This window comes from Abramis brama (genome assembly GCF_963993115.1).
Source record: "Abramis brama genome assembly, chromosome: 20".
Taxonomy (NCBI): Eukaryota; Metazoa; Chordata; class Actinopteri; order Cypriniformes; family Leuciscidae; genus Abramis; species Abramis brama.
In genome coordinates, this window is record NC_139982.1 from 27,282,474 (window position 1) to 27,297,829 (window position 15,356).

The window sequence follows — 15,356 nt, forward strand, 5'->3', positions numbered from 1 at the left end:
GATGGTATGGATTCATCATTCACAGGCTATGTGTGTGATGTGGATGAAAATCTCTGTCCACCAGGGATTTTGAAATTAAAGTCTTGTTAAATTACGTAAATCTGTGATCTTATGTCTTTATGTAATCAATTGCGAACCAAAACATCAAAGTTTGTGTTGATGTTAGTATAAGCTATTTACTTTTAATAAATGTTACCTGAAAAGAATGCAATATTTCATTAATTAAGGAATTATATAGGGTACAGTTTAAAGGGGTTCATTTTTTAAATTATGTATGTAGCCTACCTTATTTTGTTGGACTGCTACTTGGACAAAAGCCCGAAATCGGAGTCAAATCGGTGCTCGTTCACACGACGATCGCTACTGTAGCCTACGTGATGAGACCTTTTACAGTCTATGGATGAGACATAGTAGCCCCGGTATTGTGGTACGTCGGTTAACTATGATTTTTATTAACAAATTTTTAACAAAATAATCAAAATTTGGTTTTCTATAATATGCTAAATTAAGAACGTGTGGATAATTGTCAAAAAAATAACTGAGGTAAATCTGTCCCGTTCATAACTTGACGACAGGGACCTCTTGTGGTAAGATGTAGGTAATGCATTTTCCCCCGCCCAGGCACTGAAGGCTTTATACAGTGCGATTCAAATCTAAATAAACAATCTAACAAATTTCAGTTTTAGGAGCTTTTTTTTCACTGTAAATATGAAACCATGTACTTAAGATTACATTTAAGTATGGGCTACAATGCTAGCATAAAATTATAAATTAAGAGACCGATAAAATATGTACAGCAAATTTACTTTCAGATCAAAATTGGTACTCCAATGCTTTGTACAATCAATGTATGCAGACTGGCTCTTTTCTAGAAAAAAAAAAGAGACTGTATGATGCTCTTTATTATGCTTTATTGTGATTTTAATTCATTTCATTGGTAGGAAAAACATCATTATATCATGCATTACCAAAAACATTTTTTTAAATGCCCCCTTCAAGAAATAACTTTACCTCTAGATCAAATCACTAAGAAAAAAATAAGTGGTGCAATATTTGCCAAAATAATTTTAGTCATTAATGCACTACAACAATCAGTTTAAATCATCGTTATTGTCATATTCAGTTAGCCTATATATTTTAAAATTGTTGCTTTCTTAGTATGACAGATCAGCAAGAGTGAAAAGCAGGATCTTTTTAACCGCAGTTTCTCTACTACACTGCATATGTTTGTAATTTTAACAGCAAAAGACTGTAAAAGTGCTATGATAAAAACCTGTTTATTGGATAATGGCAACTTCCCTTACTTTATATGGTGAAAACCTGTAATGGATCTAACAGGACATTTTATGTCATTTAACAGTAAAAAAACTGTTAAATGTACAGATTTTGGATGTAAAAGCTAACAATCATCTTATAATTTACAGTGAAAACTAGTAAACTGACATTACCTAAACTCTGTGCGTTATATCAGTTAATGAAATGTGCAGGTTTTTACCACAGGTTTACTACGGTTCTGTTTCGATGTTGTATGACTCTGTAAGCTTTTTTCCAGTGTCTTCTTCACATTTGGGAGGAGTGCATGTGCAGCTCTCAACATATGTGTAGTTATGAGGGATCACAATGCTATCGGCACACTTCAGCATCACCTCTCGACTGCTGGTTTGCTCCTCATGGCAGCAAGAACAGCTGTGCTTCATGATGTTCTCTTCCATTGAATACCTGTGCAGGTTTCCAAGAAAACACCAGTCATTTGAGTGTAGCACAGCTGGATGTGAGTTTATCCTATTATACGGTATCCACACAAAGGTTTGGATGCTTAAGCAAACTGAAAAATGTAAGCATTTCATTGGATACCTGACAAAATTTCAAACCAAATGGCCAACAAATTAGTTAAATTCACTTTTCTGAGCCATTTCAGAAACTGGTTTCAATGTGATATCTTTTTGTGGATTTGTTTGTTGTTTTTGGAACTATTATATTAAAATGCAATATATAATACAGTAGTATGGTATTATATACTAGTATATAGCAGATTAAGCCAATAGATAAATTATTATCCAAAATAACATGAACATAGCATGAAAAGTAGCCAGTTTACTGTATTCTCCCTTGGTTTTGTCCTCTCTCACATCCGAGGTATTGACCTTCTCTCAACAGTGTTCAGTCAATATCACACAACATAATTTTAACAATCTGTTGAATTGATATTATTATTTAACAAGCTGATTTTAAATAAATACTGACATCAATACGAAATCAATATTGACATTTTTTCTCCTTAATTCAATTAAACAACATAAATCAAAAAAAGTTTTAGACTGTATTCAGACATGTCCTGAATTTTGGTAACCCGGCTGCGAACCTCATATAAAATGAATGGCAAATAAACGAGTTGTCATTAGTTTTACTCTGTAACTCTAAGACTTTTATGGATCTTCTGAGAATTTGTTAGAAAAAAAAATGTGTGTGATTAATAGGTGTGTAATGCTCTCACATTGATCCGTCGTCACAGTGGCCAGAGCAGGAAGTGACTTCTACATCCTCGATGGAAATGCAACCATTGACGTGCAGACGGGTGAAGTTCTTCTCAACAACACAGTTTCTGAGTTCACCTGAGAGATAAAAGAGGCAGACATGCATTTTTTTGCAGCGCCTCGTACGCTATTTTTAATTTACGTAACATCTAGTAAATGATCTGCATAAATACAAATACAGTTTTTGTTCAAGGAAACAAACAATATCTTACAGATCTTGCAGCATCCATCTTTGTCAGATTGCTCTGTTCCCTGTAAGAACACAAATAATAGAAAGGAAACGTTGCTTAAATTTTTTTGTAAAATTCCCTCAAAACTATGGAAGCTTGATGTTAGATATGATGGATCTCAACGCCCGTTCTCGTCCCAAGGCGACATATACTGACGCTTTTCACATTTCGTCTACATCCAACGCACATGGCACCCTTTAGCGTCAATATGAGATGCAGATAGATATGGGCCAGAAGGCGCCTCCTAGCGGTCTAACCCTAACCCTACCCCAGACTTAAACCTACCCATAACCGAACGAAGCTCTGTGCGTGTCATATTGGGTGCCATGTGAGTTCGATGTAAACGAAATGTCATAAGCGTCAGTATATGACGCCCTAGGATGAGAATGACGCCCCGGACGTCAAATCTCTGCCAGAAGATATCAATAAAGAGCATGAGAGTTTGACAACCCAGAGAAAAGCAGAAGATGAAGCAGAGTTTGCTGAATAATCTAATTTGCATGTTTCATTGATCAGTCAGACTTCATCCGAGTGTCAGTCAATTCTGACTTTCTTTTTCACAATTCTGAGGGGGAAAAAAATGAATTCCAAGATATAAAGTCTCAATTACCTTTCGAGAGTTGATACCTCGCAATTAGCTTAAAGTCTGAATTGTGAGTTTGAAACATTACATGAAATTCTCTAACCAAAGGTTCAAAAAACTTTCACGACCTTTAAAGGAATATTTCGTCCCATACCATTTTGCCACCTGTATAACTTAGTTATTATGAGTTATTTATCAGTTATTTACTGTAAACTGCAGCAGAATATCCAAGCTGCTCTTTTTCACACAATGAAAGTGAATGTTGACCATGACTGTCAAGCAAGATTTTTAGTGAACTGAAACACAAAGAAGACCAGAACTTTTATGATCTTTTTATAGTGCTTTTTTTTGGTCATTTTATGAGCCCCCATCCTCTTTCATTGCTTGGAATAATATGATCGTGAGTAAATGATGACTATTTGAATGCGTTTCTATGGCTGTGATAATGTTTTGAGATCATTGACAAAAACTGAACTACGTCAAATACGCATGTCTATACTCAAGCAGTAGAAGAAAGCAACAGGGATATAAAATACAAGCAGAACAAGGGTGTAATGTGTGCTCCTCGAATACTTACAGGAACACAGTCATCTGGATTAAAGGGTGGGCACTGTTTAACACTCTCTATCGTCATAAACGTGCCATTCCTTTTCAGACAGGTAGCATTCATACATTTGAAATTGTACTCTTTTCCATCCTAAACAAAAAGAGAGACAGGTACATGAAGACTGAAGAACAGAGCAGATTCATTGTTTGATGAACTGAACAAACAAAGAAAAGTTTGGTAATTGAATGTACCTTGAGCACATGTCTGGTGTTGTCTGGTGCATCATAAATACAGGCATCTTGTGTACATGTTCCACAGCACTCTCCATCTTTTTTCACATATTCAAACCCCTTGGAGAGCAAAACAAGTTTATATAGTATCTTTTAGCGGGGAAAAACGATGTAAAAAGTAACACAGAATGTAAGCACAAAATAGGCAAACGTAAATAATTATCAAAAATTTGCCCCAAAAATGCACCCAGAAGTGTTTAACACAGATTTGAAGCTAGAGCTTCTACTTACAGGCCCACAGTCTTGGGAACTCGAGTAAGGACATTCCGTTTTGATCTTCTCGGTCACAAATAAGCCATTCAATTCATGACAGGTAACAGTTTCACATGTGTAACTGTGGACTTCTCCATCCTGACAAAAGACCGACAGACTCCATGAGGATTGAAGACCAAAACAGATTTGTTGTCTGATGAACTGAAAGTTTAAGAATGTTTTCAATACCTTGAGAGTCTGTCTGGTGTTGTTTGGTGCATCATAAATACAGGCCTCTTGTGTACATGATCCACAGCACTCTCCTTCTTTTTTCACATATTTAAACCCCTTGGAGAGAAAAACAAGATTTTACAGTAGTTTAATAATGAGATCCTTGTGTGTGTGCATGTATGTATATATATTTAAGTCCCAGCTTGTGATCCTTTCTCTCACACTTCGCTCCCTGAACTGTCCTATCTTAAAGGAGAACTCCGGTCAATTTTAACACTGAGCTCATTTTTTTGTAAATTTGGAGTGCTGTCAGTACAGAGAACAACGACAGAAATCGGTGTTGCCTACACCGTGTTATCCTCTTTTTAAAATTTGCACCCTGTTGACTTCAATGGCGCAAGTTTTAAACCTGCTTTTAGCTTTTAGCCTTTTTATTCATATCTTTCACATCTACTGCAGTCAGATTCACCCGTGTTCACTCTGAAGGAATCACCTAACATGGCTGGGCACTTGTAATGACACATCAAGGATGTTAAGAGGCTAAAAGCAGGTTTAAAACTTGCCCCATTGAAGTCAACAGGGTGCAAATTTTAAAAAGAGGATAACACGGTGTAGGCAACACCGATTTCTGTCGTTGTTCTCTGTACTGACAGCACTCCAAATTTACAAAAAAATGAGCTCAATGTTAAAATTGACCAGAGTTCTCCTTTAATAAAGGCAAAAAAATGTGTGTGGAGTTGAAGCTAGAGCTTCTACTTACAGGCTCACAGTCTTGTGAACTCAAGTAATGACATTCTGATCTGGTCTTCTCTGTGATGAACGAGCCATTCATTTGATGGCAGGTAACAGTTTCACATGTGTAACTGTGGACTTCTCCATCCTAACAAAAGACAGACAAAATCCATGAATCCATGAGCAGATTGTTTTTTTAATAAACTGTAATGATGAAGAAAATGTTTTTAAATGTACCTTGAGACTACGAGTGGTGTTGTCTGGTGCATCATAAATACAGGCATCTTGTGTACATGATCCACAGCACTCTCCTTCTTTTTTCACATATTCAAACCCCTTGAAGTGAAAGGCAAGTTTATCATTTTATTAATCAAGTGGAAGCTGTATGAATGTCACTGGTCAACGTGCGACAATGCAACTGATCCACAAAGATTGATTCTAGAGCTTCTACTTACAGGCCCACAGTCTTGTGAACTCAAGTAAGGACATTCTGTGTTGGTTTTCACAGTCACAAACGAGCCATTAATTTGACGGCAGGTAACAGTTTCACATTTGTACTTGTACTCCTCTCCATCCTTCAAAAAGACAGAGAGGCACATTAGGATTAATTCAGAGCAGGTCCTTTGTCTGATGAACTGAAAGAATGAAGAAAAGTTTGAGACTGTACCTTGAGAACATGTCTGGTGTTGTCTGGTGCATCATAAATACAGGCCACTTGAGTACATGTTTCACAGCACTCGCTCTCTTTTTTCATATATGCAAACCCCTTGGAGTGAAAAAAAAAAAGCATTTACAGTAGTTTTAATAACCCAGTGGCACCTTTATTGCAGCATTTTAGAAAACAATTACTTTTTTAAGCTCTTATTTTGAAAGAATTAAGGGAACCCCTTAACTCTTTCAAAATAAGAGCTTAAAAAATGTAAGAAATAAGAGCTTATATATATATATACTAAGTTCTTAGTTCTGTTACACTAATGTTACACTAAAGCAAAACATAAATAACCAACTTAAAACAACACATTTGTGAAGTGTCTAATGTGTCAAATGTGTCTAAGACTTGCACAGTACTATACAGTGTATATATATATATATATATATATATATATATATACAGAATGATTTTAGTCAGTTTTATTTAAAGTAAACATTATTAAATAATGATTAAAAAAATGTTCAAATACTGATTTAATTTTAAAAGATTTAAGCTATGAAGTATGAATAAAGAACTATGACCAAAACTATAAGCTATGTAAAATTAGCACTTGGGTGTGAGCACATAATGCTGCATTAGGGCTGTGCAAACTTCCTCAATAGATACTTTTTTTTTTTAAATAAGCAGCAGCCAAAAAAAAAAAAAAAAAAAAAAAAAAAACCTAGAAGACGTAGAGTTGAAGCTAGAGCTTCTACTTACAGGCCCACAGTTAAGTGAACTCAAGGAAGGGCATTTTGTTATGCTCTTCTCAGTCACAAACAAGCCATTCAATTCATGACAGGTTATAGTTTCACATGTGTAACTGTGGACTTCTCCATCCTAACAAAAGACAGACAGAATCCATAAGGATTGAAGAACAGAGCAGATTATTTGTCTGATGAACTGAAAGAATGAAGTTTGAGAATGTTTTTAAATGTACCTTGAGAGTATGAGTGGTGTTGTCTGGTGCATCATAAACACAGGCATCTTGTGTACATGATCCACAGCACTCTCCTTCTTTTTTCACATATTCAAACCCCTTGGATTAAAAAACAAGTTTATAATTTTAATAATAAAGCAGAAACTGTATGAACTGGTCAACAAGCCACAATGCAACGAATCAACAATGAAGCAATGTGACTATCTGATAACATAATGCTGCTTTGGTGCTATAAAAACTTCCTCAATGACTCAATGACTGAAGAAATGTGTACAATCAGATTAGAACAAGGGTAGTATCTGATAATGGGTCGACTATTCAAAATACAAACTGAACAAGTGTATGATGTGTGGAGTTGAAGCTAGAGCTTCTACTTACAGGTCTACAGTCTTGTGAACTCAAGTAAGGACATTCTGTGTTGGTTTTCACAGTCACAAACGAGCCATTAATTTGACGGCAGGTAACAGTTTCACATTTATAATTGTACTCCTCTCCATCCTATAGAAAGACAGACAGAATACATGAAGACTGAGGAAAAGAGGAGACTCTTTGTCAGATGAACTGAAAAGATAGGGAATTTTTTTCAAATGTACCTTGAGAACATGTCTGGTGCTGTCTGATGCATTATAAATACAGAACCCTTGCGTACATGATCCATTTGGGCACATGCTGACAGCACAATCTAACTCTAAATGGAACAGAGTGTGAGGAGACTTGACACTTCAAAAAACTTGACACTTTAAAAAAAAAAAGAAACAAACTCATCTTACTGCAAACTTGTTTGCTGCAGCATGGATCTGAGGGATTGGTGACATTGACCAGCACAAAGCCGGGCTCAGTGCAGTTCTCAGGGTTCACATCAGGACACTTCTTGGGTTTACAGATCACTGATTGTCTGGCCTTATCACAGATGCAGTCCTCACATTTATACTTAAAATGCTCATCAAACTGCAATAAAAACAAACAAAAAATTGTATAACTTGCTTCTTATATGCTTAAAATAAGATGCTTTTTCAACAAGTGGCTATTAAATTAACAGTTTTAAACCTTGCCGTACCTCACGTGGAGTCCCCGAGGGGTCTATGCATCCTACAAGAAAAACAAAATCAGAAATATTCTCAAAATGGCTCTGGCATGCATGTTGATGTGTTTGATGCAGGTGTAAATTTTCTGTGTATCATTATATTGCTTCCCCATGGCCTTTAATAGGCACTACAGCTGGAGTCAAAACCCCAAAGTCCCAGAACAATACAAGACCCCCAATCCAGAAGGCTAGTCTTAGAGCCTTTGAGGCCCAGATCCAAACCAAGATCTCTTGGCCTAAGAAACAAACTGCCAATTTTACTTAAATGAAAAAGAGAAATGCATTTATAACAGCATTCATTTCAGATACCCAACAATCATGTTTTGCCTTATTCTCATTGCTCATAATTAGTGTTCCATGCCAGACATGTTCAGTGACTTAAAGAATGTAAAAAATATTGTACAAAATAGTGGTTTAGGTAAATACTATCTTTCTGGAAATAGACTGAGGGCACTTGTAAAACCATGATCTGAGATGTTGACCAATCTGTCTTGTCAGTTTATCTATCTAGAGAGGTACAGTATTAAAGGGATAGTTCGCCCAAAAATGAAAATTCTGTCATCATTTACTCACCCTCAAGTTGTTTCAAACCTGTATGAATTTCTTTTTTCTGCTGAACACAAAAGAAGATATTTTGAAAAATGTCGGTAACCAAACAGTTGATGGACCCCATTGACTTCCATAGTATTTTTTTTTCCTACTATGGAAGTCAATGGGGTAAATGATGGGGTAAATGAAGTCAATGAGTAAATGATGACAGAATTTTCATTTTTGGGCGAACTATCCCTTTAAGACTTCAACTCTAATAGAGAAGACAGACAAACACACACACACACACACACACACACACAAAAACACACTGTAATGGCTACTCACCACATTTTGGCACACATATTCCTGACTCTTTGTTGAAGAGTGTTGTGTTCTCAGGGCAGAAGCATCCTTCTGTGAGCACTGAAATGGTGCTCTGCATAGGTCTGAAATACAAATATTATTTAACCTTTTTACCGTTTATTACACACATTCTGATCACAGATAACATTGCATCCTAGTGGTTTTAAACACTGACTGTGAAGTGTGAACACAGACTGAACTCATCTGTCTCTGACTCTGCACGTTTGGACATGATCAGTCGTAAGTATCAAATTACATTCATATTTGGCTGTACAGTCGTTAAGTGTGTCGGGGGACAGTCAGTAATTTGTATATTCATGGTATATGCATTACGCAAATGCATATTAATAGCAATGATAATCAACTAATTTCATTAATTTAATATTTTTATTTTCAAATAGTTACATAAAAAACTTAATATAAAATAACAACAATAGCTTTTTGGTATGGTACTGAAATTAATAAAGATAACTGTGAAATTCTACTGGTTTAAGTACCGACCACTAAAATGTTGGTATGGTGACAACACTACTAGACCATATATTAATGTGAAAGCTGGATGTATTAAATATATAATAGACATCATGGCACAAATTTGCCTTTTAAAAAGGCTTACTTAACTCCTAAGCTGCACAATAATGCAACCTACTATCAGTATGTACTTATCTTTGACTTAATATGCACAGAATTTTGTCTTTTCAAAACGGTCTAAATTATTAAAAGAAAAAAGGACATACCCATCTCTACATGTTGGTGGTTCAGATGGACCACAAGGCAAAAAGATTTTATCTTCAGAACATTTAATGTCTGAAAAAGAAAAGTTAAAACAATCTCTGAGTTCAAAACTCTACAGCTCCGAAAGAATATTCGGTTACACTTTATTTTAAGGAGTCATTGTTACAGTGTAATTATATATTTAAGTACTCAGTGATAATAATTAACTGCATGTACTTACTATAGGATTAGGGTAGGATTAGGATTTGGTTGAGGGTTAATTGCATGTAATTATGCATAATTTACTGTTATTGCTATGGTAAGTACATGTAACATATGTAACAAGGACACTGTAAAATAAAATACCGAATATTCCACTTCAAACAGGAAAATTTGTCTTCAAATCAAAACACATTTTATTTTTATAAAATTATACATATATATATATATATATATATATATATAGATAGATAGATAGATAGATAGATAGATAGATAGATAGATAGATAGATAACAAGATGTAACAATCTTACTGCAAAGGCTAGTGTAGTTCCTCCAGTGTATGCAGACACCTAATTGAGAGCAAGACCGTGCGTAGCTCTGCAGACTGGCACACACTGCTGCGGGGTCACAACTATCATGACAGGCTGCAAAGAAGTTTTCAGGGGACATAAGGGAATGGCATGCTTCGAACAACCTGAGGAAGTACAAAATGAAGAACAGATGATTGAAAGGGCAAATAACACTTTGGAAGCAAAGCTTGTTAAACATTCTTACACCACATAGAACAAACTTACTCGCTCGTGAGAAGATTGCAGTCACTATGGTTCAGGTTCTGGCATGGTGTTTTTGGCGTGGATGTTTTTGGCTCAGGTGTTGACATATTCCAGACTGAAGGTTTAGTGCAATTTTTGCCATTCACACCACTGCCTGGCCAGTAATCCGCCATCTCTGCACAGTCGTTGACCAAGATCCCTCCAGGGATCATGCAGTCATCAGCCTGGTTGTTGTTGCATGTTCCTTAGTGAGAATTATTTGGAATAATTAAGTTTAATAATGAACACAATCAAACCCCTCCTTACAACAACAGCTGTTCTTTTTTATTTTGTCAAACATAATACATTTTCTTGAGTTGTTGCAGTTAAATAAATATTCAAAAACCTTTTATTTATTTAAATGTATTTTATTGCTATATAAATGAACCCTCATATGACCTCATTAATCTTTTAAACTATTAACCTTTCAGACTATTTCAACTCATTTTTTTAATGTGCTAACTTACCACAGTGACCTTGTGTGTTTTCTCCAAAATGCTGGTATGGCAGGTTGATGCTAAAGTCAGTGTTTCCGAATGTTAAATTGACTTTTAGCTCTGGAATCTCCAGGAACAAGTTTAGGCCTGAGCTTATAACCATCACATCTTCATGAACATATGGCATTGTTAACACAACATTGTCCTTCAGAGCCTAATAGAAAAACAGACAACCACAGAGAAACCCAACACATTTACAATACAGTACAGAACACTTACTTAAAATCTTTTTGCAATCCTAATGTAGGTCTCACCTCCAGACTCACACCTTCTGTTAACCCGTTATTCCTAAGTGTAATGACTTGTTTGTTGTAAGACACAATAATGGATCTGGGACAGGATGCACGCTCACCAATGTCACAGTGGACATTGTCAATGTAGATTTTTAAGTTGAATTGGGGCCTAATTTCCTCCATTAATATATAAGTGCAGTTTCCTTGGTAAGTGTAGTGGAGTCCATCAAATGTGATGTAATGTGAGTTGCCCCAGCCTTGACAAAAGCCTAAGATTAGAAGAGGGTGAACAATAAACAAAAGATTATGGACCAAGCACAAAAGTTAGCTAGTTTTTTCCCTTTCGAAACGGTCTCTCACATTGCGTGAATCACGCTTTGGGGGAACTCTGTTTTCTCCGAAATACTGAAGCCTGATTTGTTAACGCTTGTGCAGCTGCACAAACCTATTGCATTTGTTTCCTAGGGCCCTCATAGTGGGTCCTAGTAACAACTTCTGTTCTGTACAGCGTTATGTTATATTGTTCCAAAAAAGCATGATTCGCACAATGTGAGAGACCATTTAGAAAGGGAAAGCTCTGGTTAATAACGTAACCTCGGTTCCCTGAGATAGCAGAAATGTGCATTGCGTGCTCTGCCTAGCATGCGAGTAGACGCTAACACTTCTCAGTCGAAAGATTCTGATGAAATAGCACTCTTATGCTTATTTAGGCAGTCGGCCCCGCCTGTTTTAGCGGGCTGAAAAGCCATAGGTTTGTGCAGCGGCACACATGGACACTGATATTATATTTTGGAATTATTTCTTGAACACATGGTCGCAGTTTCCTTGGAACACATAATAAATGATGTGACCAATGAGGGTCACCCCAGCAACTGCATTGACCTGTATTGATTTCAGAAAGTTAAACCAAAATAATAAACATCAGTTTCCTAGAGCATGGTTTAAACTCACATGGACACTCATACTTAGTGCAGCAGCCATTGTTATAATAAACCTTCTCAGGTTTCAGTCCATTGACACATGTAGGTATAACAGCATCAGTTGGATCACACTGTACAGGGCTTGTGGTGACATTCCCATTTATGCAGTTTTTAGTCGTACATCCTTCATTCCATGACTCTCCGTTCTGTTAAAGATTCAAACAATATTGATGAACAAAGATCAATACAATGGGCTTATCTATTTCAGTGCCATTGTAATTCAACTGAAAATCATTTTTTTGAAAAATGTAAATTGTACATGAACAATTTTTTTTACCTTTCTCTTGACATCAGTACAGTCATTTGGAACAGTTGAAACTGGAACTGTAGTAGTCTGAGGACATGGTTTTTGTGTTATTTCACTAACACAACTGGAGTTGCAGTAAGCAAAGTAGCACCAGCCCGCTTTATCAGTTTTGTTGTAGATCACAGACTCTATAATTAGAATAACAGAATGTACATCATTGAGACGCTTACAATTGTTCATGGATTCACAATCACAAAACTGTATGAAAAAATTAGAAATTGTCATTCATGTATTACTTACCGGGTGAGAATGTTTGATTTGCATATGTGCAATGACAGCTCGTTGTGATGACAATTTGAGGTGCTGTGGCATGCGTCATTTTAATTGTTGATTCTGTATGCACCGTGAACATTGTTGATGGTGCTTGTGTCACAGGAGGTGCTGTTGTCAAAGGAGATAATGTAACATATGTTGTAGTTGGTGGTGTTCCTGTCCATGGTATTTCAGCAGTAACAGCAGTAGTAGAAAATAGTGATACTGTAGGTATCGGTGTACCAGAAGTTGTTGTAGCTGTTGATGGTGTTTCTGTTCCTGTGGGAGTTGGTGTTTCTGTAGATGGTGTTTCAGTAGTAACAGCAGTAGTAGAAATTTGTGGTGTTGATGGTGTCGGTGGAACAGGAGTTGTTGTAACTGTTGATGGCGTTTCTGTTCCTGTGGGAGGTGGTGTTTCTGTAGATGGTGTTTCAGTAGTAACAGCAGTAGTAATTCCAGGTGCTGTTGGTGTCGGTGGAACAGCAGTTGTAGTAGCTGTTGATGGCGTTTCTGTTCCTGTGGGAGGTGGTGTTTCTGTAGATGGTGTTTGAGCAGTAACAGCAGTAGTAGCAATTTGTGGTGTTGATGGTGTCGGTGGAACAGCAGTTGTTGTAGCTGTTGATGGCGTTTCTGTTCCTGTGGGAGGTGGTGTTTCTGTAGATGGTGTTTGAGCAGTAACAGCAGTAGTAGCAATTTGTGGTGTTGATGGTGTCGGTGGAACAGCAGTTGTTGTAACTGTTGATGGCGTTTCTGTTCCTGAGGGAGGTGGTGTTTCTGTAGATGGTGTTTGAGCAGTAACAGCAGTAGAAGAAATTTGTGGTGTTGATGGTGTCGGTGGAACAGCAGTTGTTGTAACTGTTGATGGCGTTTCTGTTCTTGTGGGAGGTGGTGTTTCTGTAGATGGTGTTTCAGTAGTAACAGCAGTAGTAATTCCAGGTGCTGTTGGTGTCGGTGGAACAGCAGTTGTAGTAGCTGTTGATGGCGTTTCTGTTCCTGTGGGAGGTGGTGTTTCTGTAGATGGTGTTTCAGTAGTAACAGCAGTAGTAGAAATTTGTGGTGTTGATGGTGTCGGTGGAACAGCAGTTGTTGTAACTGTTGATGGCGTTTCTGTTCCTGTGGGAGGTGGTGTTTCTGTAGATGGTGTTTCAGTAGTAACAGCAGTAGTAATTTCAGGTGCTGTTGGTGTCGGTGGAACAGCAGTTGTAGTAGCTGTTGATGGCGTTTCTGTTCCTGTGGGAGGTGGTGTTTCTGCAGATGGTGTTTCAGTAGTAACAGCAGTAGTAATTCCAGGTGCTGTTGGTGTCGGTGGAACAGCAGTTGTTGTAGCTGTTGATGGCGTTTCTGTTCCTGTGGGAGGTGGTGTTTCTGTAGATGGTGTTTGAGCAGTAACAGCAGTAGTAGAAATTTGTGGTGTTGATGGTGTCAGTGGAACAGCAGTTGTTGTAACTGTTGATGGCGTTTCTGTTCCTGAGGGAGGTGGTGTTTCTGTAGATGGTGTTTGAGCAGTAACAGCAGTAGTAGAAATTTGTGGTGTTGACGGTGTCAGTGGAATAGCAGTTGTTGTAACTGTTGATGGCGTTTCTGTTCCTGAGGGAGGTGGTGTTTCTGTAGATGGTGTTTGAGCAGTAACAGCAGTAGCAGAAATTTGTGGTGTTGATGGTGTCGGTGGAACAGCAGTTGTTGTAACTGTTGATGGCGTTTCTGTTCCTGTGGGAGGTGGTGTTTCTGTAGATGGTGTTTGAGCAGTAACAGCAGTAGTAGAAATTTGTGGTGTTGATGGTGTCGGTGGAACCGCAGTTGTTGTAACTGTTGATGGCGTTTCTGTTCCTGAGGGAGGTGGTGTTTCTGTAGATGGTGTTTGAGCAGTAACAGCAGTAGTAGAAATTTGTGGTGTTGATGGTGTCGGTGGAACAGCAGTTGTAGTAGCTGTTGATGGCGTTTCTGTTCCTGTGGGAGGTGGTGTTTCTGTAGATGGTGTTTCAGTATTAACAGCAGTAGTAATTCCAGGTGCTGTTGGTGTCGGTGGAACAGCAGTTGTTGTAGCTGTTGATGGTGTTTCTGTTCCTGTGGGAGGTGGTGTTTCTGTAGATGGTGTTTGAGCAGTAACAGCAGTAGTAGAAATTTGTGGTGTTGATGGTGTCGGTGGAACAGCAGTTGTTGTAACTGTTGATGGTGTTTCTGTTCCTGAGGGAGGTGGTGTTTCTGTAGATGGTGTTTGAGCAGTAACAGCAGTAGTAGAAATTTGTGGTGTTGATGGTGTCTGTGGAACAGCAGTTGTTGTAACTGTTGATGGTGTTTCTGTTCCCGAGGGAGGTGGTGTTTCTGTAGATGGTGTTTGAGCAGTAACAGCAGTAGTAGAAATTTGTGGTGTTGACGGTGTCGGTGGAATAGCAGTTGTTGTAACTGTTGATGGCGTTTCTGTTCCTGTGGGAGGTGGTGTTTCTGTAGATGGTGTTTCAGTAGTAACAGCAGTAGTAATTTCAGGTGCTGTTGGTGTCGGTGGAACAGCAGTTGTAGTAGCTGTTGATGGCGTTTCTGTTCTTGTGGGAGGTGGTGTTTCTGTAGATGGTGTTTCAGTAGTAACAGCAGTAGTAATTTCAGGTGCTGTTG

General features: G+C 37.7%; 1 long non-coding RNA gene across 1 annotated transcript; it reads right to left on the reverse strand.

Annotated features, from left to right (window-relative positions):
• Positions 1–894: 894 nt before the first annotated feature.
• LOC311070457 lies at positions 895–4,044 on the reverse strand. The gene is made up of 3 exons (XR_014603668.1): positions 2,747–4,044; positions 2,495–2,612; positions 895–1,719 (listed from the first exon to the last, which is right to left on the reverse strand). It is a non-coding gene; the product is annotated as an uncharacterized lncRNA (long non-coding RNA).
• Between the last annotated feature and the right edge of the window lie 11,312 nt (positions 4,045–15,356).